Genomic DNA, 25,772 nt, shown 5'->3' on the forward strand with positions numbered 1-25,772 from the left:
AATTTAAGTGGCAAACCTCCCAACAGCCCTTTTGAAACTCAAAAGGTCCATCATTCCACCCTTGTTACAGTAGTGTCAGAACACCCTTCACCTAAAAAAAAAACTTTTGCTTTTCTGGTTGGCATTGTTGGCACCACATCTTAACATAATGCAATCTTACAATAAAATCCTTTGAATGCACAGAAAGCTTCATACAGAACACACAGTTTTTATTCTATTAGCTTTCCCCTCTCTTACTATCAGTTCTCAGCCCTAAGATGTAATTAGAAGACATAGCAAGATATTGCAAGGACAACCTTCTCTCTCTTTCCAACCTTCCTACCTCCAAAGAATGCAAAGAAGCAAAGTAAAAACACTCCCAGAACATAAAACTCTCACAAACTGTGTGCAGTGATTACAGGTCAGGTATGGCAAGGGATGGATTTAAAAAAAAAGACAGATAAAGCTATTTGGCACTATGCCACCTATGAGCAGGCCTGAGATAGAATTAGGGTGACTAGGCTCTGGGCCAAGGGAGGACAGGTATATCACAGGGGAGAAGAAGTCACCAGATGTCAGTACATCTGCCATCTGGCTAAACAGCCAAAGAGGCAATCAGGAGCAAGGAGGAGAGCCACACAAGCATAGCAGTGAGAGGCTCTCCCAGAAAAGAAATGATGTTAGAGATTCTGTGGCAGTCAGTGGGAATAAGGTGAAAATTGGGAGGGGGGAGAAGAGGAAAGAAAGCTCCATTCTCACCTAATTCAGCAAGACTTCATTATCAAAATACAAAAGATTTGGGTGCATGTTAGTGTTAGAGGGACCTACTGCATTATATAATCCTTCACAGAACATATGAGATCTTAGACCAGAGTCAAAGACAGACTTCTTAGTCCTAGAAAGATGTCACTAAACTGGAGAGACCCAAGAAAACAGTAACAAAAATAATAAAGGGCTAGAGTGATTTACTGATGAGCAGACAGAAAGGACTAAACATGTCTGTCTGGTTCAAACAGCAACTAAGTGGGGACAGAATAACCAAGTCCACATATGTCAGGGAAGTGATACCAAGAAACAGAAACATTTGAATTATATAAGCACTAAGAAGGAAGGAGAATCTTTATGGGCACTATGTGGGTGAGCATATACTAAAAAAAAAAAAAAAAAAAATCAAGGAAAGTTTCCATCTGGTAAAAATTATAAGAGTAGGCAACTTCTTGTTTTTTCACTTGTTATCTTAGTTTTCATTTGTCTTTTTAGTACAGAAAACTAATAGAGTGGTTTTTCTTTTGCACAGGACTCCGAAAGCCCACAACAGGTCAGAATAATTTTTAACGCTATAGATTCCTATTTGAAATCTTTGGGTTTATCTTGTAAATGTTTGCACAGCATACAGTTCACAGTGTGAACGTATCCTGGGGCACCCTTGAAAGGATCTCAGGGTAGTCCAGGGTGGCATAGCACCCTGGTTGAGAACCACTGCCCTAGAGAAATGGTGGATCCTCTCCTCTTGGGCCATTATAAGCTAGATCACAAATGCACTATACTCCAGGGAGCAAGTCTGCATTTAGAAAGGGATGGAGGAAATGGACTAAAACAATCTGACTTTTCCATAAGCATTTGAAGTTTAAACCTGACCTGTATGTAAACAATTTATTTTCCAGTCAAATACAAATATCACCTGAAACAGGACTTTTGGACATGCTGGTCGCAGGATTCATATTCCCCTGAGGTTCGTATACTTAGCAACACAAGGAAAGGTCAGAAGAATAGAGGAGCCATTGGAAAGAGAGCTGAGAATAATTCTACATTAACGCCAAAAGAAAAGTAATTGACAAAGCGGTTTGGAGGCATATAGGCTGAGAAGTATCTTTGACAACTAAAATTATGAAAGAAATATGTAGTAATTTGCCATACAGAGTGTAAAGCCCACAATTTCTTTAGAGGTTCCTTTCTTTTCAGTACTTTAGCTTAACTGAAAAGTAATACACAACCTGCAGGGAACAAGCATCCATTATGATTACATATCTATAAGGTAATTGCCATGGACTTGCAGAGCAGGTGCATGGTTGTCCTTGATTTCCGAAAGGGCTGGTGGGGAAAGGAACACGTGAAATTCAGTAGTTGAGGGCAACATGTCTGGCTCTGAATGCAAGATCTCTGGATTCCTGCTATCTTTGCCCAGCGTTAGCAATGCCTTTGTAATATATCACACTCCTCTGAACTCTTCCACTTCACAGAAGTGAATTATTACTGGTCTGTAATGAGAGCGTATGTGGACATTTGGTAAGCAAGAAAAAGGGGAGTATGGAGGAGGCAGATGAGAAGCAAACAGACAAGCCCAGGAGCATTAATGGCAGGGCTTTACTCCTAGGATAAAAACAGATTTTGATCTCTAAGAGGCTCAATGGTCCAGGAGAATGCAACTCATTATATCTGAGTTCTTTGGAACAGAAGAATTGCTCTATTTGTTTTCTGTACTCAACAAAACAAGAGAAAACGAGGAGCTAGCATTTTCTGAGGGGTGCCTCCAGTCGAATGCAAAATAAACCTTCCAAATATTGTCATATCCAGGTCAGTCCCTCTAGCTTTTTTTTTTTTTAGATATTAGGATACAGAAAAAACATTGCCTCCTTTAGTATCTTGCAGACTATCTGAGGAAAACCATATTTAACAGCAACTCTGATGTACAAAAGTACAGGGGGGGTAAGGAGTTAATTATGTCAGATTCCTATTGCTTTTCAACCAAGTCCAATTTGTCTTGCTCCTGGCAAAAGTCTGCATTCAAACCATGTATCTTGAAAAGCATTCTAGTCCTCTCTGCTTTCCAATTTCACCTTTGCTTCTGCTGCTCTATTCTTAAACAGAGTGCTGAGAAAACATGAAGATGATTTCAGTGGTATAATCTTTATGGATGAGATTGTTAAAACTAGTGCTGAATTGTTCACTTGCCACAATAATTACAGAAGATGCAGAACCACCTTCTTAGGCTATATCTTCAGTGTTTCAGTGCAGATGGGAGGGGGTAGCAGTATATCTTGTCAAGCCAGGCGGAAAGAGCTTGTCCTTTTTATTCATAAAGAATTTTTGCATTTCCTAGTGTATTGCTCCAGTTTAATGAAACCCGTGATTGCAAGCTCCCAAGTAGCACTTCAGCTCTGTGCAAGGACATGTAAAGCCTTCCAGCCTTTTACACAATATATTTCTTTATCTAATAAATCAAGTCAGGCCTTTTTGAGTAAAGCATTGCTCCTTGTGAAGGAGTGAAGAACCGCCTCATTTGACAACGCAAGGGAAAAGAAAAAAAAAAAAAGCCCTAATGGGGGAGCCGGCTTCATTTCAAGGTGACACTAAGCAGAGAAAGCAAGGAGACGCAGCAGATTGGTATTCTGTGAGACTCCAAGCAGGCATTGGACATGAGATTCCTCTGAATTGAGGTAGTCTCACTCCATTAATTCAAAAACCGATTGAGGTGGAGGGAAAGTAGAGCAATATGCATTATGTATTTGTTACAAAACTATTGTGTCAAAGCAATATTTAGTGGTAAATTATGGCACTATCAGGAGGAGGATGCCACATACATAAATCAATTTGTCTCCTATGCTGGCAGGAGTGTGACAAAAAGATAAGAGCTCATCAGTGCCATTATTTCACTAGGCTGGAGGAAGAGAGAGGATGGGGAGGGGAGAAATATAAGGGGGAACCAAACACAGCCACTGATTGTAAGTGACAAAATGAGGAAGGCCTTGAGCTTTGAGGAGCAGAGTTAAGATGTTATCTCCAAGTTAAAACAAAGAAACAAAACCTTGACTAAAGAAAGGTTGTACAATACAAACAAACTCGCCTCTTCCCTGCAGGAGGGACAATGGGGAGGGAGATGGGAGAGCGACGATTCATTTATTTTTCCAAGGACAGCTTGAAAAATTGTAAAGATTGAAACAATATTTTTGCTGGCAGAAAGGGGAGGGCGGGGGAAGGAATAGGGCTTTATTAGAATAAAAGGAAGTACAAATAGCACAGAGCTAAATGGTAATTATGGCTTTATGGAAATATCCTATTAATTACTAGGTCATTTTTTGTTTTACAATTGAGTTGTCAATTTGCAACTAATTTAGGCCATGCCAGCATAATAGCTATTTACACATCACACAATTGCCTGTATGGGAGGAGCACATGGGCTGCCGGCTACAGATGCCATTTCAGGAGTGCCAGAGGTAATGTATCTTTCTAGGAGTCCAAGTTACCAATTCAAACCACCCCAGGCACTACGGGCACACACAGCAACAGGAAACATAACAAGGGAAGAAAGAAACTTCTCTCTTTAGTTGCATTCATTTTGTGATAATAAAGTAGAACAGCTGATCTGTATCCTCCAGACAGACCTGCCCTGTGGCAAGAGAAGCTGATCTGGTAAAATCAGGATTATCGCTGCTTGTAATGACCCCAGTTAATTCTGGTGTAGTGTGTGATTGCTCCCTTAATTGTACCTCCCTGGCTGTAAGGCAAAAACAGAGGTGCTGAGAACCGCTGAAGAAAAATAGCCTCGCTTCCTTGTCTTACAATGTCCATTCTCATCTTTCCCATCTGGGGATGCATCATGAGCAATTCAAAGCTGCTTCAGAAGTCCTTTCAGCCCCACATGGCAGGAGCTAGAAATGTCACTTAATGCGCTATCAGAAGGGGCATCCACACCGTGGTGAGAGATACCATTTGAGAATGGGAATGGAAACTGGGAATGTGGAATTTTGATTCTGGGATGAGGTGAGATGGGGGAAGAAAAATACAGAAGAGCAGCTGTAAATCAGTATATCTCTGAGCTCTGAACAAAAATATCTAAAACATTCAAATGAAACAGTGAGCTCTGTGACAAGATGGCCAGTTAAGACATCATGGGCTCTAAAAATTCTGGTAGGATGCAAGGTTCCCAGCAGCCAAAGTAAAGACGTGCAAAATAAAGCTGTGAATCACTATCCTTCTGAAAACAGGCAATATAGGGATCTTTTATAACTTTGACAGGCATGACAGGTGTAAGCCATTCAGAAACTTTAACAACTTATAACACAGAACCAATAGAACCAATATTAGCTTATTTCCATAATGTTTTTATGTTATAGAGGCATATTCCCAAACATCTATGTTTTGTATTTTCTAATATGTCATCCATTAACATGATAAGATAGTTACCGTGTGTCCCTGCAATTACAAAGGTTTTTTTTCAGACCCTTAGCAAAAATGATGCTTTCCTGGTTCCGCAATGACAGATTAATGCCTAGTGGTGAACTCTGGGGGTTGCTGCAAGAGTTGTGCCTAGAATTCACTTATCATTTTTTCAAGATGAAGCAAACTTGTTTTCCTGTCCAAGGCAGGAATGAAAATGTTACAGGTCATCACTACCTAGACCCATCTGAAGGAAAAGATATATGAAGCTAAGGGCTTCTCCCTGACCAAAACTGGTTGGATTTAGCCAATGAAATTAAAGTTAAGAGTGGTATGGCATGTTGAATTCCATGCAAAAAGCTTTTCTTCAGCAAACTTAGGATGGTATTGGAAACAGTTAAAAAAAAAAAAAAGGGGGGGGGGGGGGGAATAAAAGAGTTTATCTGGTTATAGGTCCAGACAAAGACATGCAGATAACTGCCCGGATATTTCAGTTTCAGCAACACTGAGATAGCGACTTGCTAAAATAACTACAAGCGAAAGCAATGAAGGGCACAGGAAATAAAAATAAATCTCAGACAACAAACAACCTCAAGCAGATTAGCAAACACTTTATGAAATTATCACTTTGCAACAGTATAAACAATTTTAAGTCAATTTATAAAAAAAAAAATTCCCAGAAGGCAATCAAGTAAATCAGGTAATTATATCCTGTAAGGGGAGATAACATCGGGAAAATTAGCAACACTTCTGCACATAAATCAGAGGAAGGAAAGCCTTCACACTTCATTTATTCATTATCACATTCTATGCATTTCCTACGTGAGGCAAAGGGGCTGGCAAGGGTGATGTTGGCTGTGGGATAACCATTGTATTCTCTATATCTACAGGCCCTGGTTAAGATCGTCCTATGCAAAGTTGCAAACCAACCCAGCAAAGCAGCTCTGATAACAATATGATTTGTCTTAATGTTTTCAATATTAAAATTAGCGATAGGTATGAACCAGAATTTAGAATGGAAAATCTCTCCCCTACACCCCAGTGACCTCCAGCATACACATCTGAATACTGTATCCCAAGCTTTCCTTGAGATCACAGATGATCAAAAGCTCAGATTTGCATTTAAGCACATACCTATATTTCAACATAAATAAAACAGTTTGCTAAATAGGGATGGCATGGCAAATGTGAGGCCCTTGTGACATTCCATTTCTGGAAAAAAGGAGAAATAATAATTGTCTGAGCTCTTTATTATTTATAGACTATGGGACTCTACTGACTGATGTCACAATAAGCCCCTTCTCCTCTTGTGCCTGTCCGTTCCTTGTCTAAATTGCCCATCACAAGATGGACTGCTGACTGGATTTACCTTGCTCATTTCTACTTAAAATGCTTTGGACACAGATATGCTTGGTCATATGCTTTGCACCATAACTATCTATCTGTCTAGGTATCTATCTATCATAATTTCATCTGCCTTGAGATGGGAACTGCAAGCATTTTTTATAAGCAGATTGAAAGGTGGAGTCTAATTCCACTGTAACTTCTGTCAGTAACACCTGCGGTATGTCATTTCGTACCGACTATCAGCAGTCAATCATAGTAAGTATGGCTGTGACTCCTCTAGTAACAGTATCCTAGAGCAGTGTTTCTCAACCCGCGGTTCGCAAGAATACATGAAAGGGTTGCAAACAAACTTTAAAAATGGATTCTCCTTTAAAGGAGAAAAATGTGTAAAACCATGCCTTCTCCCTTGCAGGCTGGCAGAGTTCCAGCCTGTGAGGGGCTGCTTGGGACCCCCCCGCCCCACACCCCCTCCAGCCCCAAACACCCACCCCTTGCCTCACACATGGAGTAGCGGGGAGAGCTGGGGCCTGCGGGAGGGGAGCAGCGGGTCAGGAATGAGGGGCACTGAGTCGGGACTGGCCATCAATGTTTACAAATGGGTCCTGGTACAAAAAAGGTTGAGAACCACTGTCCTAGAGGAATTATTGTTTCCCTTTTTGTCAGAAATGGAAGAACACCAATGACACAAGCTCCTCCAATTCACCAGCTCATTCTTTTTCAGCCTTAAATTTAGGCATATACTTAAATTCTACTGAATTTCAAGGACTTAAGCAAGTACCTGGAGTGAAGCATGAACTTGCATGCTCTGATGAACAGGAATGTACTTAAGCAAGTGCTTAAATATTTTGCTGAACTGGTGTGTAATCTGCACTAAATCAGGGCCCGTAGCTTTTCTATTCTAGTGTCATGAGGAAGACGGAAGCTTCCATCCTTTCATACGGATACGTGAGAGCTGCCTTGCTTTCTGTTGCAAGCACAACATATAAACTGATGCCGGTGGGGAATCTCTAGTTGTTCAAGCATCTCTAAGATATTATGGCAGATAAGCCTTTTAGTAGTTAATATTCGTCCCCAGCCGCTTTCCTACTTTATAGATTATCATTTCTCTTTAATAAAGGAAAAACCCTAAATCCCCCAGCTTCAGCTGGAGATGGATTTTCATTTATTTGGTTGCAAGAAACCAAATTAAGAAAATTACTTTCTAACTAATTTTATAGTGCTAAAGAACATCTGATGATATGCTGGGGAAAAGCTTCAAGCTTACTGGATGAAGCTGTTAAGAAGCGAGTAATAATTGGAAATTTACTATGAATAAATCTTGACAAAATTAAACTGCATTTATATATATATACTATAAAACAAGGTCAAATGGTGAATTACAAATGCCCCGTGTCACTTAGCATGGGGAAATGTATTGGGTAGAGAGAAAAAAAAAAAATCACTTATTTCAAGCCTTAAATATGGATAACCCTTCCTTCTCCCACCCTTGTGAACAAGAATTCCTTGTGCAAAAGGACGTTATTTATCTTTGTCACTCCTCATTCAAATTCACCTCTGGAGAGAATACGGCTGGATTTGCTGATGGCGTAGTGTTATGTTATTACACATTGTTCAGCTTTACAGTATGTTCACTAATGTAGCACAATGCTTTGTAATATGCTTGATCAAGTCATTCTAACTTCTTTTCACCTTGAGATAGCATTAAATCATACTGAACTTTTCCTTCCTGGATTGATATCTGCTGGACCAGATATTCAACTGGTATAAATAAAAAGTCCGTGCAGTTCCACCAGTTTATGCCAACTGAAGATCTGGCTCACAGAAAAAAAATGCACAGAAATTCCCCTTACAATGACTGCCACTTGGGTGAATTTGGGTTATGGTCAGGTGTGTGCTACCAAACAGAACCCCCTTATTTAAAGATAATAGTCTATCTATAATACCTCATGTAAAAAGTAAAAAGCTTCCGCCATTTAAGTCAATGGCTCAACTTCTGTGCAGTGGTTAGGGTTTCATTAAATATTTCCAAGGCATTATCACCACTACACAGTTATTTTGATCAGGGAAACCCATCTTCTAATGTGAACAGTGTCCATCTTTGATCCATCTTAATTCCACCTGATCCTAACCCAAATGCATCATGAGTTATCATTGCTCTATAGATTTTGTCAAAGGACATGAAGATGGAGTGCAAAAATGTGGTAATTATCTCTACACATAAATTAATCACTCCAGACTCTGTGGAAGATCCTGAGTTATTCATATGTCAACAAAACTCTGCTGAAGTCAGCAGAGCTATGCCAGTCTACTCCAGCAGAGGATCTGGTTCACTGGTCTTCAAATGCCAAGCTAAACCTGAGGCAGGAAGTACAATTTAGAAGCAGAAAGGCAGGAAAAAGCAATGAACCACACTGTCCTTCCTTTGTCAAGTCACAGACTAGACTATGGAGCCCACAGCTTAGCAAACACATTCTTTATAGTACCAGGGCCAGGCTGGTGACCTAACAGAGGGATGAAGTATAATAATAACTGGTCACAGCCGCGCATCACTTAGTACTAGCAATAACATGGCTCATGATAACAGCACCTACTTCATGTACCGCTTTTTAGGTACATATCTCAAAATGCTGTACAATGGGGGCCATCCTTATTTTACAGGTGGAGTTGCAATGACACAGTGACTTAGTCAAGACCACAAGACAAAACAGCAGTAGCGCTGGGAACTGAATCTATGTCCCAGTCCAGGGCCTATGCCAGTTTGTCTTCCTACATATATGGCTCCCCCCTACCTCTATAATATCTATGCATGTCACACACATTAATTGACCCCAACAACATTTCCATGAGGAAGGGAAGTTTAGCATACTCATTCTACTGGTGAGAGGCTCAGTTGCTGAGAAACTAAGGGACTTGTCCCTGGTGACAAAGGAGGTCCTCTGGCAAAAGCAGAAGCTGAACCCAGGCATCCTGCCATCCAGTCCAGCATCTTAATCACCTGACTACCCTTCCTCTCTGAAGTCCACAGACACATGTGAGCGTTGGAAAAGAAGTGAGGGGATTAAAGAAAAGATAATCGAACTAGCGGTACAAGCAGCCTCCAGTTTTTAAGTGGAGAAAGGATATGCAAGATAAAAACCAGGTCTCGTTAGCAGGGAAGGGACAGGCTATATAGCCAAGTTCCTCAGAGGCTCAGACTAACTCTAGGAATGCACTGGGCTTTGCTCTGCATGCAGCACAAACCTACAGAGCTTCACACTGGCTGGTGTTTGGGGTGTGCACAGGGGCGTGGAAAAAACCACAGATGTAGCACAGAGCTTCAGCATGCAACAAAAATATTATAATTTAACATGAAAGGCAAAGGGCACTTCCTGAGGAAAACATCAGGAGGAAGGAACTTTTCTTTTTTACGACCTTAAACAGAAGCATACTGTCCTTTTATGGGATTAAACAGCAAATATTTGTGAGCAGGTACGTATTAACTACTGCTAGTTTTCCCTTCATGATACATTGCATTTATTACTGTGTGGTTAAAAACAAAAACCCTGCTGATTTAAACCCTTTCAAGTAATGTTTGTTATGTTTCCTGCTGTTACTATTTGCCTAGTAATACTTTGCTACAGAAGTTAGGTAAACTTGTCATGGAATGTGTTTAACAATCCCCATAGAGACTAGCCATGAACACCGCCTGCTCTGTTACAGAGATTTGCGGGCCCTGAAAACCTACCTGCAAGGGTTTTTATTTTAATCCAGGGAGAAGGGACATAAGGCTTGCTGTTACAGATCAGTCCAGTGGGCCATCAAGTCTTATCAGCCAGGACTGACAGTATTCAGTGCTTGATGGTTCAGAAGACGAACCCCAATAATAAAGTGGGGTAATTACTCTACTGAATCCCTGATGGTTCTTAATTTCTATGTCTTTACGACCATCCTAGGCTGATCTATAACAGTCTCCATCATTCTGGCCAAGCAGAAAGGGCTAGAATTCACACTCTGAGCCATATTTTTGCTACCACCATTATTTTACATGTATTAGTTGTTAATACAGCCATTGACAGTCATTGGTAACTTAAGGCACCGAAAGCAGAAAGTGTAATACTACTAAGATTATTTGTCACAATCCCTGAACTCGTTGCAACTGTATGGTGTACAGGAGCATGTTTTTCCCAAACAGGAGGAGAGAAGAATGAGTTACCTGGAAAGAATTCATAAAAAGTTCTGAGCGGATTATTTAGTAACATCTGCTCATAAAGAGATTGCAGCTCTTTTAGTGGAAGGCAGGAAGCAGCAGCAAAGTCTGAGAATTGTGTTTTCACTTTCTAAGGAAGTCACATTATATCCTTCTGCAAACAGATGGGTTTGTGGCAACAGACTGCTCTGTCAATGCAGCTATTTGACAGCATCAGATAGCAGTTGCTAATGTGGATGAAATGTACCTTCCCCCCTTTTGTAAACTAATTTTGTGATCACGCCAAACCAAAGTAAGCTTTCAGTTTTCAGTTCAAGATGGCAAAATATTATCAAGAAATGCAAAATTGCAAGGACTCTTCACACCTCCAGGAAGGTGATGTGTCAGCAAAACTGGGAACTAACATCTCCAGGTTTCCCACAGTGCTTCCCTTAATCTTGTATGACCCATGCTAATCAGATCAGTTAATAAGAGGTTACACTATGCCAACGTTACCCACAAGACCAAAATGAGACACCAAGTCAATAGGACATGCCAAGTGCGTCTTTTTAACATAGAAAAGCAAGGGCTGTCAGACGATTAAAAGATCTGATTGCAACTAGTCGCACAATTAAAAAAAATAGTTGTAAATAATTGCAATTTTAATTACACAGCTAAAACCTCAAAATTACACACAGAAAAACTCAAAATTATGCAGGTACTTTGTATTGTTAGGGGGTGGGGTTTGTGTGTGTGTGTGGGGCTGTGGGGGGGTGTGAAGTTTGAAGCCTGGGGAGAGGGGGTTCTCTCACACCCTGGCAGGATGTGGGGTACTATAGGTCAGGAGTGAGCGGCAGCATCAAGGCTGGGGGGGCTGTGGCTTGGAAGTGAGGGGCAGACCCAGACACGCACACAGACCCAGACAGTGCCCAGCAGGTAAGTCTGTGGAGGGAAAGGGCATGGGGGAGGGAAGGGGCATGAGGCAGATCGAGGCCCCCACGGTGAGGCAGGGAGTGGGGCAGGGGATGAGGTGAATAGGGCCCTGGGGCCAGGGGAGGTCGTGGGACGGAGCCACGGGAGACTTGTCCAGGGGTGTGGGGGGCACAGCTCCCTGCTGCTGCATGCACCCCTGGAGAAGGCATACATGGCACATGCCTCCCAGATTTGTGCATGGGGTGGAGACAGGCTGCCTGCTGCAGGCTGGGGCTCTGTGCCCTGCTGCCTTCACCCTGGGAGCCATGTGACATCATGTTGTGCCTCCTGCCGCTGGGCAGGCAGGGGACGTGGCACAGCCATTGCGTGGCTCTCAGGGCAAAGGCAGCAGGGCACTGCTCTACATGCCAATGGGATGCATTCCCGGCTGCGTTCAGGCTGTGTGCGTCTGTGCGTGCCCCCCCGGTGAAGCCACCCAAAGCCCATGCCTGGGCTGCCCTGAGGTCCTCTGCACTGCCACCACCTCCTTGCTAGGCAGCCCAGAGGCAGCAGTAACAGTAGTGGAGCAGAGCCCGGGCACGGGCTCCAAAGCCACGTGCACGATTAACGCATTAAAAAAAATGAACGCAAGAACCAATTAATGCGTTAATTGTGTACGTTAACTGCAATGAATTGACAGCCCTAATAAACACCCTGCTTCTGCCTTTCATCAGCACTGAAATATGAAACAATGGTGACAATTAGTTTAACATATTTCTGCTTCAAAGTGAGCCTTGTATTTATATGAGTTGGTTGCAGCATGCTACTCTCCATCCACTTCATTAACTGAATGACAGTAATGATGTGGGTTATTAAAAGATCAGGTTATATTCTTTCTTTCTCTTTCTGTGGTTATAGTCTCTAAATAGTAAGGTTGTATCTACAGCTTCAGTTGCTCTCTAACGCTCCCTCACCTCTCTGAGGCTGGCTGTATTTTGTCATCTTGTCTGGTGGCCCAAGTTCTGCTGAAAAAATGCATCATATAGGTAATGATTTTCATTTAAAGCAAAGGATTATATTGGCTATACTCACACCCCTAAAATACGGGAAATGGACAGAAACCTCTCCCCCCTGCACACAGGGAGGCTTTGGTCTAATATAACATTTATCTCCCCACTGAGTACCATTCATCCACAAAGTCAATAAAGTAACTATTGCTATCCTATGCATCAGAACAGCTGAGCTCTCCTTCACAACCGGCACGCTGGCCTGATAGCTCAGATTCCCCACCATCACTTCCTTATTTTGGTGGAAAACATCCCTCAGCCCTCACTAACATCCATCCCTTTTGTGTTCAGCATTTGTCCCTGTGATGCCATAGGGTTCAGTCCTGTTGCTTGAATTATATGTGCATCTTCTGCTTTTCCTTCAGCTGAAAGGATGGGATGAGCCACTCCTGCCAAGGCCAAGGCTAGTGCAGTTTCTTGAGTACATCACAGCAAGGCATGGTCAGTGAAGCAGAAAGCTTTTCCCTCTCCTCAATTCTGCTGAGGAAGTGAGATTCCCTTAGTTCACATTTCAAACTAAAGACGGTCTTGGTTTGCTGCGACTCTCACAGAACTGGAATTCTCTCCTCTCCTCCTTGGTCAGACTGGATCCGAACAGCAGCACCAACTGGGCTCGTCAGAAAGTGCTGCCTTATGTTGCTTGGGCTCTTCCAAAACGTGATTTTCATGATGTCCCTTTTACATTTAGGGTGAAATGAACAGTGATGCAAGCTAAGCTATATCTTGCTTTTCTGAAAAATAAAAATACTTCTTGCTTCCATTCTTCCCTCACCTAATTTCTGCTAAGTCTTCAGAGGGAATGTTTACAGCCTGTTTGCCATCAAAGAAAGAAACAGTCTGCTACTTCTCTCTTCTGCAAGGATGATGATACAACATGCTTCCTACGTTAACTATCTGCTTCTGCTTTGTAGTGTAAAAAAGAAATGTCTATTGACTTCCAGTAACTGTTAATAATGCTCTTGAGAAAGGAATCTCATAATTTATTCATGAATGTGCTTCTCTTGAATCCTTGCTCTTGGGATGAAATTTGGTATCTTCAGAGGCAATGTGAAGGAATGGATGGGGCTGGGGGGGGAGAAACGGGCGTGGGTTAAAACTGTCCATCAGTCATCTTTCAGCCTTGCATGGAGGAGAGACGGCACTAATTTTATCTAAGCTGCCTCCCTCTGAAAGCCCCTGTGCCTCTCACATCTCCAGAGAAGATGACAGATTATGCAGCTATTTCTTCTCCTTGCATACCTCCCATTTCCTCTTCTGGGAAGTTAATTCTATCAGGGTCCCATAACTCAGTATCAAGGGGGAAATTCAGCTCTCATACAGTCACACGAGGCTAGCAAGCTGCTAAAGAAGTAGGAAGTGGCTTTTCTATGTACTTAAATCTTTTGTCTTTTTCCCCCTCCAGTTTCAAATGAGAAGAAATAAACAGCTTTTACCCTGTCTGTGTCTACTTGTACTATCATTAATTACATTTAAAAAAATTGAAATACTGACTCTAAGGTACACCTGAGCCTTTACACCTGCCATCCACTCCTCTGGCTTGCCATCTCAGTTTCTCTCTAGCACCCCGTGGAAAGGATGCATGTTAGTGATTGCAGATAGAGCATCAGAACACTCTTTAGTAGCACATATGGTCATTTTTCAGCATGCCTTTCTGTCCTTTGCTGCATCTCATGGGCAGTGCAATGGTCTATGGGTGCCCACTGCAAAGTTCTTCTAGGCTGCTTTGGAGCTGGGGCCTGAGAAGAAACTGCTCCATTATGGAGGTCCAGCTAAAAGATGCGCAACTGAATTAACATCTAGGAACAGTGGGCAGAATTGGGGTGCGTGTTTGGAAGGGTGGGAGGGCAGGGGGCTGAAGCAAGTTTGTTTCACTCTGATTTAATTTTACTCCATATAGTCTAATGACAAACCAACACTTATCTATGGTTGAGCTCCCACTTACTTGATTGGCACTATAAGACTGGATCATGGGATGTCATGGGGTTGCACCAATAAGCAACAGTGTGTTTTGCCAGGATGCTAAGGCATCACGCTGTGACGTAACATCTTGGTTTACTAAACTGACTCATCCTATTTAAACCTGCTGACTCCTTAAAGCATGAATGTCTAAGTGTTCTGTAATAAGGTTCAGGGTGTGGGTTAGACTTGCGACAAAGTATACATTTAAGGGGTGGACAACAACCCTGACTAAACAGGGGGATCTCCAAGTCAAAACCCTTGTAATGCCAGTATTACAGGGCCTGATTCTAAAAGCTCTTTAAGTGGAAACACTTAATTCAAAGGATTGCAGGGGGGGATTTCATCAGTCAGGCTGTGGGAGTTTCGTCACTGACTTCACTGGGGTAAAAATTTATCCCAAATCCCTTCCTTTAACCACTGAACTGTGCTGCCGCCCCATTCATTAGCTCCCTCTCTGCCAATGACTAATCTCAGGATGTGCCTATACTGCTTACTGCACCATAACAAGCTAGCTCCAGTGCTGGAAGCTGGCTGGTCATGGCAGCCTGGAGCTCCATAGAGGTTAGTTTATTCTGCTTTTCAGTTACTGTGGCTAGACTGCTCCTGATATCTAAACTAGCTTGCTTAGAGTTAAGCCTGTGTTCCTGCACTATGCCGCAGCGTGCAGCTGAGGAATATCTTGGTGAAGACAGCAGCAGTTTTACACCTGCAGTGTCCCCAAAGCTCTCAGTTTAGGAGTTTTCACAAAATTCCTGTTAACTAGCAGGAGGCTGAAAATCTGAAACCCTAATTGAGACAAAGTACCAATGTGGCAAGCATTTTAAGGATTTGCAAATTACTTTGATGCAAACCTACACCTGTAATTGTGCTGCTATCTGAGGAGGTGAAAATATAAACGTGAGAAATGCGATGGGAACTGTTGGGTCTGTTCTTTATTCTGAACACCACCCCTGAAATCGTATGGGCCAATCTTCCCATACGAGAGATGCAGGACCAGGTTCTGGCCTCAGTCACAACCACAATCAAGTCAATCTTGCGCAGCCTCAAATGGATTCATACATTGCTCATAAACATTCACAAAGGAGAGCCATGTATTTTAGTAAGGAGTATAATCTTAATTTTTCTCAAAGCTACGTAGAACGTGTTCACCGTTAAACAACCTGAGATACAAACAGGTCCTCACGTTCATAGCTGGAGTTTAGCTCTGAGCTTGAAGTCTTCCAGCCCCACAGTTCTCTGCAGCCCTGCTATCCTCCACAAACCTCACCCCTCCCAACCATGCATTTCTACCCAGCTCTTGCCACTTTGACTGCCTCTTTTTAACCAAGCAGAACTTTTTTTGGCATTCATCTCAGCATAGTATGCAACTCCACAGGAATTCCATTGTCATTTAGCATTAATTTAATGTCCACTTACTATGAAGTGTTATGGGGAAATGATACACTATTCTTGGATGAGACGATTACTCTAAGAAACTGACTGTATAATGAGCATGTGACTTTGAAAGGTACTTCCTATTGTTTGGCATCTTTATACTCTTTAGCAGAAAAGTGCTGCTTGTTTTGACAAGCCACTGAAAATTCTGTTTATTGCTTTAACAGCAACGTTTTAACTGTCATTCTGCAGGGAAAAAGTGTGCAGTAGTTCAAAACACACATTTTCAAGGAATGATTTGGACATGCTTATCATGCTCCTGTTTATATTTAAAAAATGTGAAATTAGCTTACAAGTCTGATTTCCCAGCCCCGCCTGATGTGACGCTGCATTGCATGCTAGTCAGGGGCACTTAGGCACACATCTTTTCTTTGTCTGAAGAGAATAATTAGCAGTTCTCCCAATTCTATTTAACTTAAAAAACGTCTAGTGGAACTGGGAATTCCTGACACCATCTTTTTTAAAAAGGATTTTAATCTGTTTGTGTTTGATACCCAACAGAGATGACAGTAGGAAGGTATAATGTATTCATAATATTGCTTCGAGATAATGATCTTCTGGTGGTAGATAAATATTGTAGTGAATCCAATATACTCATTTTCAAAAACACAGACACTGATCCTGTGACAATGCCCTATGACAATGACTTTACAATCCATTATGTCATATGACTGGAGGGAGATATTGAGCTTTCAGATCTACAGACTCAAGACTCATAAATTATGTTCTGTCAACACGCGGACTCCCCCTGATCGCTGCATGCAGAACACAATAACTGGCATGGAAACTCACCCCTCGCCCCTACATATCCATAAGGATGATCCCCTCAATCATTTTCTTCAGGGGCATGGTGTTGGTGGAGTAGACAGACCCACTCAGCTCTTATTTATGTCAGTGTTAACTTGGCTCAAGGGAAGGCGATGGGATTTCTCCGTACATCATCTTTTATGCGCTGGATTGGGTTTGAACCCAAGACAAATCAAGCTCCCAGTCTACAGTAGCGTTACATACAGGTCTGTGTTGTATCAGGGTTGATGTTAGTCTTACGTAGAGTTTAGATTATGGATTGCATAGGGTGGTGGACAGGCATGATCTTGGCTCAGGCAGGGGGTTGGACTGGATGGCTTCTGGGGGGTCCCTTCTGGCCCTACTTCTCTATGATTCTGCCCATACTAGCTAGGAAAATTACATTGATACCTTTATAGCATTTAGGAACAGTTTTCTAGAAAATTAATTAAAGTTCCTGGAGCATCTTGTGTATCAGAGTCCCCACACTTCAAAATGGTGGCAGGGGTGCTTTATCTAAAGCTCATCCAACGAGCTTTAGTTCAAGTGCTCCTGCTGCCATTTTGAAGCGTGGGGATGCTAACACATGAGACGTGGAGGCTGGCTGGACTGCGGTAATTACCGCGCTCTGACATGCTGTAATTACAACCTGTCAGAGCATCCTCCTGGCTTGTGTACCGGCATCCTTATTTTTCTCTTGGTCCTTAGGTCATAAACACAATAACTAACAACAATGGAAACTAAAACCCACAGGCTATTTCTAAATAAACCTAAGCCAGGAAGATTTAAAGTTGCTGAATCAAGGTTTTGTTTCGTTTTTTCATAGCTTTCTACTTTAATTCACAGTGAACCAAATAGGGTGGATTTAGTTAATTATTAGGATTTGGGGTTTTGAGGTTGATCAACACAGTGGAGATGCAAGTTTTCTGTATTTAAGAAATGGATGCCAGTGAGATTAAAAACTGAACTTGTTTTGCTAAAATCTTCAAGATCTTGCTGCCTGGCTGACATTCTGCTGAACAAATACTTTGTGTTGAGTTTTCAGAGGCGTGGGAAGATTTAGGCTCATGTCTCTTATTAACGCCAATAATCACACAGCTAAGTCACCACACGGTGCTCTGAGAACGTGTTCCTTTGTGCATTATTGATATCTGGTTTAAGTATCTTAGCTAGGTTTTATTTGTAAATACAAATGGAGTAGAGCTACAACACAGGTAGCAGGTACCATCTTTTCTTTTCTGGAGAGTATAATTTGCAGTTCTCCCAATTTTATTTAACTTTAAAAAAATTCTAGTGGAACTGGGAATTCCTAACTATCTTTTTAAAAAAGGATTTTAATCTAGTTGCATTTGATACCCAACAGAGATGACAATAACACCTGAAATGCTGGATAGGACTGGTTGAGACCAATCTTGCAACTATTCAGCAACAGTGCACATGGCTGGAGAGAAGGGGAAATGATCTAGTGTCCAACTGTTGTCAATAGAGACAGCTAATAGATTAAGAAAGCATTTTAGCCACAATACCAATACCTCCAACAAAATGAAACTAATTTTTCTCTGTTTCTGAAAATCATTGTTTCACACGTAATGTTATGGTGCTTTAACTTAATGAAGGTAATAAAGTTAAAGTTTCTTTGGATGAAAGAGAAATCAAACAACACTCTCCCACCAACTTTGCAGGAGCAATACAATCTTAATGGGGGAAGATTATATTTTACGCTTATATAAAATTATTTCACGATGGCTAAGGGCTGTATAGTCCTAACCAATTTAAGCAAGGGAATAATATTGGCGTTATGGTATGCTTATTTGGAAGGTATCCCCTTGTGTCTGTCTCTAGAGTTTCTTTTTGACAATAAAAGGAAGTATTGAAAAACGAAGCATTCATAACTTTACTAACAAACCCCTGATAATGACAAAGAACATATGTCTAATTAGCTTAGAAGAAAGTTCTGTAAACACTGCTGGTGAGTAAGCAGTTGTCTGAACAATTAAATCTAGTGAATTCATTACCCAAGTTGCTGCTAAAGCCCATGTAAAACGTCAAGACATCAAATACCCTCTGTATGATATTTACCACATGTTTTTTGTCTCCTGAGCACCTTGCAAATATGAAATAATGAATCCTCCCACCACCCCTGGTAGACAGGAATTAAGAATCATCCTTCCACTTCTACAGATGCAGAAGCTGAGGCCGAATGGTAAAGTACCTGGTATTATGCCACACAGCGAGCATCAGAGCCAGACTTGAATCCAATTGTGTCTTGGTTACAGGATCTGCACCTGGTACACCCTACTTTTCTGTGATGCACAGAACCTACTGCCTCCACTAGCAGTGTAAATTAAACATTGTCTAGGGCTTAAAATCCTCATGTCAATGCCAGTGCTAGTGTTAAGTCTGCCAATTGCCACTCTGCTGATCCTCTGATGTCAACCAGCTATGAACAGGAAGCCCAGTTTAAGAACAAGCAGATTTATGGATAAGAGGAGATGACAGGGCTGTTGGCTTAGCAGCAGTATTTGGTAACTAAGAACCAAATGATGCCTTCAGATACTGATTTACAATTTTTCCTAGAGCTGCCGCTAGAATATAGCATCAAGCCATGAACAGAACTCGGCATAAAATATATCTGTTATCAGCCATGGTTAGAGATAAGAGACAGCTAAGACAGCTCAGATGGAAGGGGTGAGGAAACAGGGAATTGTGATGATAGAAGAAAAGAGATAAGATGAGGCAACATAAAAGTAAGAGAGAAGCCTCTGTTTTTTCTTCCCCTGTGATTGATGCCATTTCTTTTGGAAAGAAAGAGAGAGTGCTCAGAGGTTGGAGTCTCAGCTAATCTGGTCTGAAAGAGGGAGGCGCTTTGTGAGGACCTAGGTACTTAAGGATAAACTGGCACAATTTGCAATTGCCTAACTAAATCACCCTATGCCCTCTGCTATTTTGATTTCTGGCTCGATCAAAGCTAGATGTGCATTGTTCCACACTGTGATCCAAAAGGATCTTTTTGAAGCAACTGGGACGTTGATCAGGCAATTCCTCTAGCCAATCACAAGAACATGATAATTTAAATTCTTAGTTAAAAATTAAAAAAAACAAACTTGATGAGATAAAAAATAGCCATAAACTCCAAAAGTAAAAGTTGCTGCAGCAATTTTAAGAGGGTTTTTAATACACACACACACACGCATATATTATACACACACACACACACACGCATGCATATACATATATGTATAGTTTTATAGACATATTGTAAAGTTATGCAAGCTTAATGGAATAAGGCAAAAATTCAGACAGAGAAAGTAAATATCATAGTCCTTAAATCTTTAGCAGGTGTCTTCAAAATAGATAATTTCTAAATGCATCAAACTATTACTCATGGTAATTTCATTTCTATTGAATATGCTAAGAGCTGCAGCTCAAGGACAGGCATTTATTGAAAGCAGGTCGCCGAGGTGTTGCAAAAAATGTAATAACACTCTGTGTAAATGAAAACAAAAACCATTAGGTTTTTAACTGGGGAATTACAAAATCTAATGCACACCCCATCTGGCAGCTGTGATTTAACCTACCATGGTGCAGAGGTCTCATTACTACATCGAGAGGGGAAATTTGGAGAAGATTGGAATCTGCTTGCAACCATTTAAGTGACCGATGTTCAACCACCCTCTGCTCAGAAAGTGGGTGGCTGGCTGGCTGGCTGCATCAAATTATATCATTGCTTTTAAAATTTCAAAGGGAGAAAGGAAAGTGAATGGTTGAGCTACCACATGAAGGTGAACCTCAGGCCTATTTACTTGATATCAATATGAAACCTCAAGCCCTGTACTATACACACAAGCAGCATTTTTTTTTCCATCAAGTGAAAATTTACAGTCTCTGAAACAATATATGAGATACAGTTGTTAGGCATCAGCTTATAACTTTTATGGCTAATGATCCCTACAGTATTTAAATGCGACCCAGCAGGAGTATCACAGAAGAGAATAGGAAGAAAGAGAGAGAGAGAAAGAGAGAGAGACTGACTACTGGTAGTGAATTGCCTGTGTTTCCCTTACTTTTCTTGCATAGGTGGGAGGGGCTAGAGAAGGATATTTTTAGACAACACAGGTGGGAAAGAGACATACTCTACCAGTTTGGGAGTCTGGTAATAAGGAGGGTTGCGTTGAATTTAAAATGAATGAGCACATCTTGGATACTCTGGTGAACAAACCTGAGCAGAACTCTCTTGGGGACCCTTCAACATAGAGAAGATGCCAATCTACACTTAATTTTAGAGACCACTGAATTGAATCACATAGAAACAGAAGCTGAATTGGAGAAGGAGCACAGTCCAGTAGGAAGAATGCTAGGCTGGAAGTGAGGAGAGAAACTGTGCCATGTACAGACTTGTATAGACTTCCCCAGGTAGTCTTCGGGGAAATCACTGCCTCTTCCCCTCCTGCTAAATGTCTGTCTTCCCTCTTTGGAAAGTAAGGTCTTTGGGGCAAGGCCCGTCTCTTCCTGTGCTAGTTGTGCAGTATCAGGCACAATTAGTACCACAATCTTGGTTTGGGCTCCAAAGACATTGTGCTATATGATTAACTAGCAGCAGCAATTACCTATGTATGCATGTGAATGGATGCACCACACATACATTTAGTGTATACATATATGTAGGGTTGTTTTCTATGGCAGGTTGATCACCCATGTCCCCTATACAATAGATTTTCAGAACTACTCATATGGGCTGCTGCATAAAGGCTTTTCAGTGCAGCAGGGCAAGATTCTGATCTGAGTCACATTGGTGTAAGTTTGCCGTCATTCCATAATCTAGGCCTTGGCATTTTTAATTAGCAGAAATGCCTTTGGGCTATATTTACCTCATATTTCCTGCAGCCTGTTATGCGAGAATTATAGTGATCTCGTCCAAGGCGCCCTCTAATCTTATATGCATCCATTAGTTGCTTAAGGAAGATAATCACTCTGTCCAATCACACTAGAAGATAACACGCAAGCTACCATTTACATGTTACCCCTTTTTGCTATATTGCAATTTTTACTTAGCCCTAGGGTAACACACTGTCACTATTAGCAATTTCCCTTGTAAATTAATCAGAATCACCTAGCAAATAATTACAAACCTCTCTTCCAAACCTATTATCTTCAATTTTAAATGTGGGCAGATGTTAGGCTTGAGGGCGTATTTTATTCCAGGTATTGTATTAATTGATGATTCCTCATATTATAAACAGAGAACCTTGTATTATTGTTGAACCTCTTTAATTTTTTTCTCTGTTCCTATTAGTGCTCATGCTAGGTAAATGTCTAGCAGCAATGAAAGTTTAAATACTTGGCCAATGTTGAGTCAGCTGCTAGAATGTGAAGGCTCCCTTCTTACCAGTCCACCAATAGCCAACATTTTCCTTTAACACTTGTTCTCCAAGGGATACAAGTTAATTTATTCTTCAGGTATCCAGGAAGAGTGTTTGTGCCCGAAAGCTTGCAATTAAAGACATTTTTTTTGCAAAAATCTTGTTGGTTTAATAAAAGATATCATCTCTACTATGAGTCCTAATTGAATTTATTCTTCAGACTTCCTGCCCTTGAGTTGATTTGGACAAGGTGCATACAGTCATTTTTGATTAGGACTAGCTTGCAAAACAAGATATTTTGACTTGAAAATTCATTTTTCCCCTGACTTAGAAACCTAGAGTGGAGGACAGAGCTCTTCATTAGTTCATTATGGAGAAGAACACAAGCTCTGGTGGCTTAGACAAGAGGGACCTCTTGGAATAGATTATTCATTCAGTATTCAGTCCAAAACATAAAACCAGGCCTTGAACACATGCAACGCCTTGCTTCCTATAAGGGCTTTTCAGACAAAGCCAAAGAACTAAGTTAACACCTTGCTGTTTTTCTGTTTTGTTTTTCTTTTAAAGAAGAAATGTGTGAAAACAGGTAAACATAAAAGATTTCCTTGGCCTGAAAACATCTGGGTATCTAGGAAGCCTTCAAAGCTATATTGCAATGTTATGCTCTGAAGCTTCACATCAGTTAAAACAGTTTTGTACACCAGGAAGATCTTTGATTAACAGGTGAATCTGTTTAGCGCCTTTCCCACACATATAGGTAAAATAACTGCTGGATGGCTGGAGTTAACTACTTCAAGGCAGCAGTGCTGTTTTGAGCCTGAGTATACTCACTGTGTTCTAAACATTAGAATGATCCCTAAAAAAATTAAGCATCCAAGATTAACTTAATTATATCCTATTTTTAAACACTATTATTACTGCTGTTCTATCCAATGATGAATGGACCTTTATAAGGACTTAATAAATACCTCCCTGTAAATCATGACCATACAATAAAGCACCAGGAGTTAATTCATAGCTTCCTTCTTTTATTATTTTTCTTTATGACTTCCTTGTTTGGACCTTATCCTGTTTCATCACTCACAAAGGGAAAACAGAACTCATGCAATCAGAGGCATACCTAGTTCTGGCTTTCGTGCATTCCCAAGAGGAAAAAAAACCAGACAAGCATGAGCTGTTTTTTCCCGGTTGGTGGAAATAAGACAAGTTGTTATAAATACAATCTTCTGCCTGATACAGCTTTCCTATGACTTGCTACCAGTATTGTATATTTAAATCCTAAATTCATACTATAGTTAAGGAAAACCTTAGGAAAACACCTATCAAATATTTTTCTTTTCTGTCTCCAGAAGCAATCAATGCATATATGTCGGGATAATTGAACTGACCATGATAAGAATAGAAAATGTTCTTGTTTTTCATTTGAGGAAGATCTATTCCCTGCCAGCAAGTTATGACCAACAAAATTAAACCAGAACAATCTAATTAAATACATGCAAGGAAAGTCTAACAGGTTCTGATGAAATACAGATACAGCTGCTCGCAGTACACGCCATATTAGGATTAAGATCTGGTGTCAATAGTGTGCAATCACAATAGTGTATTAATAGAAGAGACTGCTTTCAATGCAACAAAGAACACAGTTATTTTTAAATACACAAGCAATCCCACCGGCCAAGACTTTTAAAAGTGTCTAGTTCTTTTGGATGCCTCAAATGCTGGACCTCCAATTTGAGATGCTTTGAAAAGAAGGCTCTTTTTAAGAAGTGCTGGGACACTCCTATCTCTGTATTTCTGGGCGCCTCTAAAAACTGAGGTGAGCAAAGTCACCAACTACTTCTGAAGATTGTGGCCATTCTTTCTACTAGGACTGCTCACAAGTAGCAAGTTAAGAATGTGCTTAATGATGTGCCAGGTAAGACCCCGGCCAGATCAGTCGCTGCTCAGAGAGAGAATGGAGATGGATTCTGGAGCGGAAACGGTGGCCCTGAACAATGACCTTCCTAAATCAGCTATCCAGGATGAATGTTCTGAGCAGATGGAGAAAAATCAGATGGAAGAGTTGGTCTTTGTTTAGACCAGGGTCAAGGGGACATTTTAGAGCCCAAGTTGTGGTTCCTGGGACCACCTCGTTGCGTAGCTAAAGTAACCCAATTAATGTGGCATCGACTGTTTTATGCATAGCCACCATCGATCAGGATGCTTCTGGTAGTGGTTACAAGAAAACAGAAGGGTCTTACAGAATCAGAAATCAAGAATTTTATTTCCTTAAACCAAGAAATCAATACTTGTGAACACAAACAGGCATATTCAATTATACCTAAAAATGACAGTTGCATCATAATATATTAAAGGGTTAATTATATGCTCTATAAAAAATAAGTTTTATGATTTACAGTGCACACCCAGTCCCTATAATCTGGTCATAAATAAAAGGGCTGGTGATAAGGAAGGCTGCAGGCAGGAGAGCAACTCACCATCTTTAATGGGCAGTTATATGACATGCTGCTAGTACATTGGCAGTAAATCAGCAGAAACATCTTTTATAGAGTTCTCGTTTTTATGATGTCATTAACTTTCCTCCTTATACTTAAGGGATAATGAAATAAAGTCATGAGGAGGGATCAAAGGATGAGCCCGTACTGTGTAGTCTGAAACAGCCACAGGGGAATCAGCTTTGCCCACACATTCTAGCAGACATTTTGATGGTGGAGAAAGGAACAAGGAGTGGAGGAGGCAAGAAGGACAGCCAACTTTTGGCAAAGACGAAATAGCATACATATTAACGAGCTGTTTTAAGAGGAGGGTTCTTTAAGCAACAGTCTGCAGCTTCAAAACACCACAATCCTCCAGAATTTGAACACATAAAGGGCCAGGGTCAACCTGATGTTCTCAGCCTTTTGCTACAGAGGCTGCATTTTAAACTGCAGATTAGCACACCCATTTTGGAAAGACTCCCTGTGTACTGGTGTGGTCACATCCAGCTCTTAGTCTAATGAGACGCACAGTCTGGGGCATCCAGTTACCAGTCAAGTTAAGCATGACATGGAAGAACCAGCAAGCATGCTGAACTAAGCCAAGCAGACAAAAAGACAGTTGTGCCCAATGAGGCCCGAATAGGAATCTGCATCTCACATGACAGGAAGCAGGCCTTGTCTGCAGATACTATGATCTGCATTCAGTAATTTTTTTAATTAAAATAAACTCTTATTGTCTGGTAACAGGCATCCTGACTGCACACTCCTCTCTTTGAGATTCCACTTCAGACAGTGTATGCCCTCTCTCATCTAGTCCAAACATCAGAAATAAACTTCTATTTTTTTTTTTTAATTGTTAGAATTGGATTTTCAAAAGTAGTCAACAGAATTTGGCTGATACTAGAGGCCTCTGAAAATAATGCACAAGCAGAATCCTTTTACACCGAGGTCTGCTTGTCACTGAACCAGAACTGAGGTTTCCATACCGTGTATTCCAACTAAATATGATCCCCCCCTGAAGGTCAAAGCTGCAGCTTGATAGTTTCCAAGAGTTTGCAGGTTTTGGTTTGGGTTCACAGCTAAACGAGTCAGAACAGCAGTTTGAGATGCACGAGTTCTTTGTCAGCAG

The 25,772-nt window shown here is 41.1% G+C and overlaps 1 protein-coding gene across 1 annotated transcript in view; it reads right to left on the minus strand.

Annotated features, from left to right (window-relative positions):
- The window catches only part of FBRSL1 (fibrosin like 1), a 676,121-nt gene that overhangs the window by 297,179 nt on the left and 353,170 nt on the right, over positions 1 to 25,772 (minus strand).

Source organism: Alligator sinensis, unplaced genomic scaffold (assembly GCF_000455745.1).
Source record: "Alligator sinensis unplaced genomic scaffold, ASM45574v1 scaffold748_1, whole genome shotgun sequence".
NCBI lineage: Eukaryota > Metazoa > Chordata > Crocodylia > Alligatoridae > Alligator > Alligator sinensis.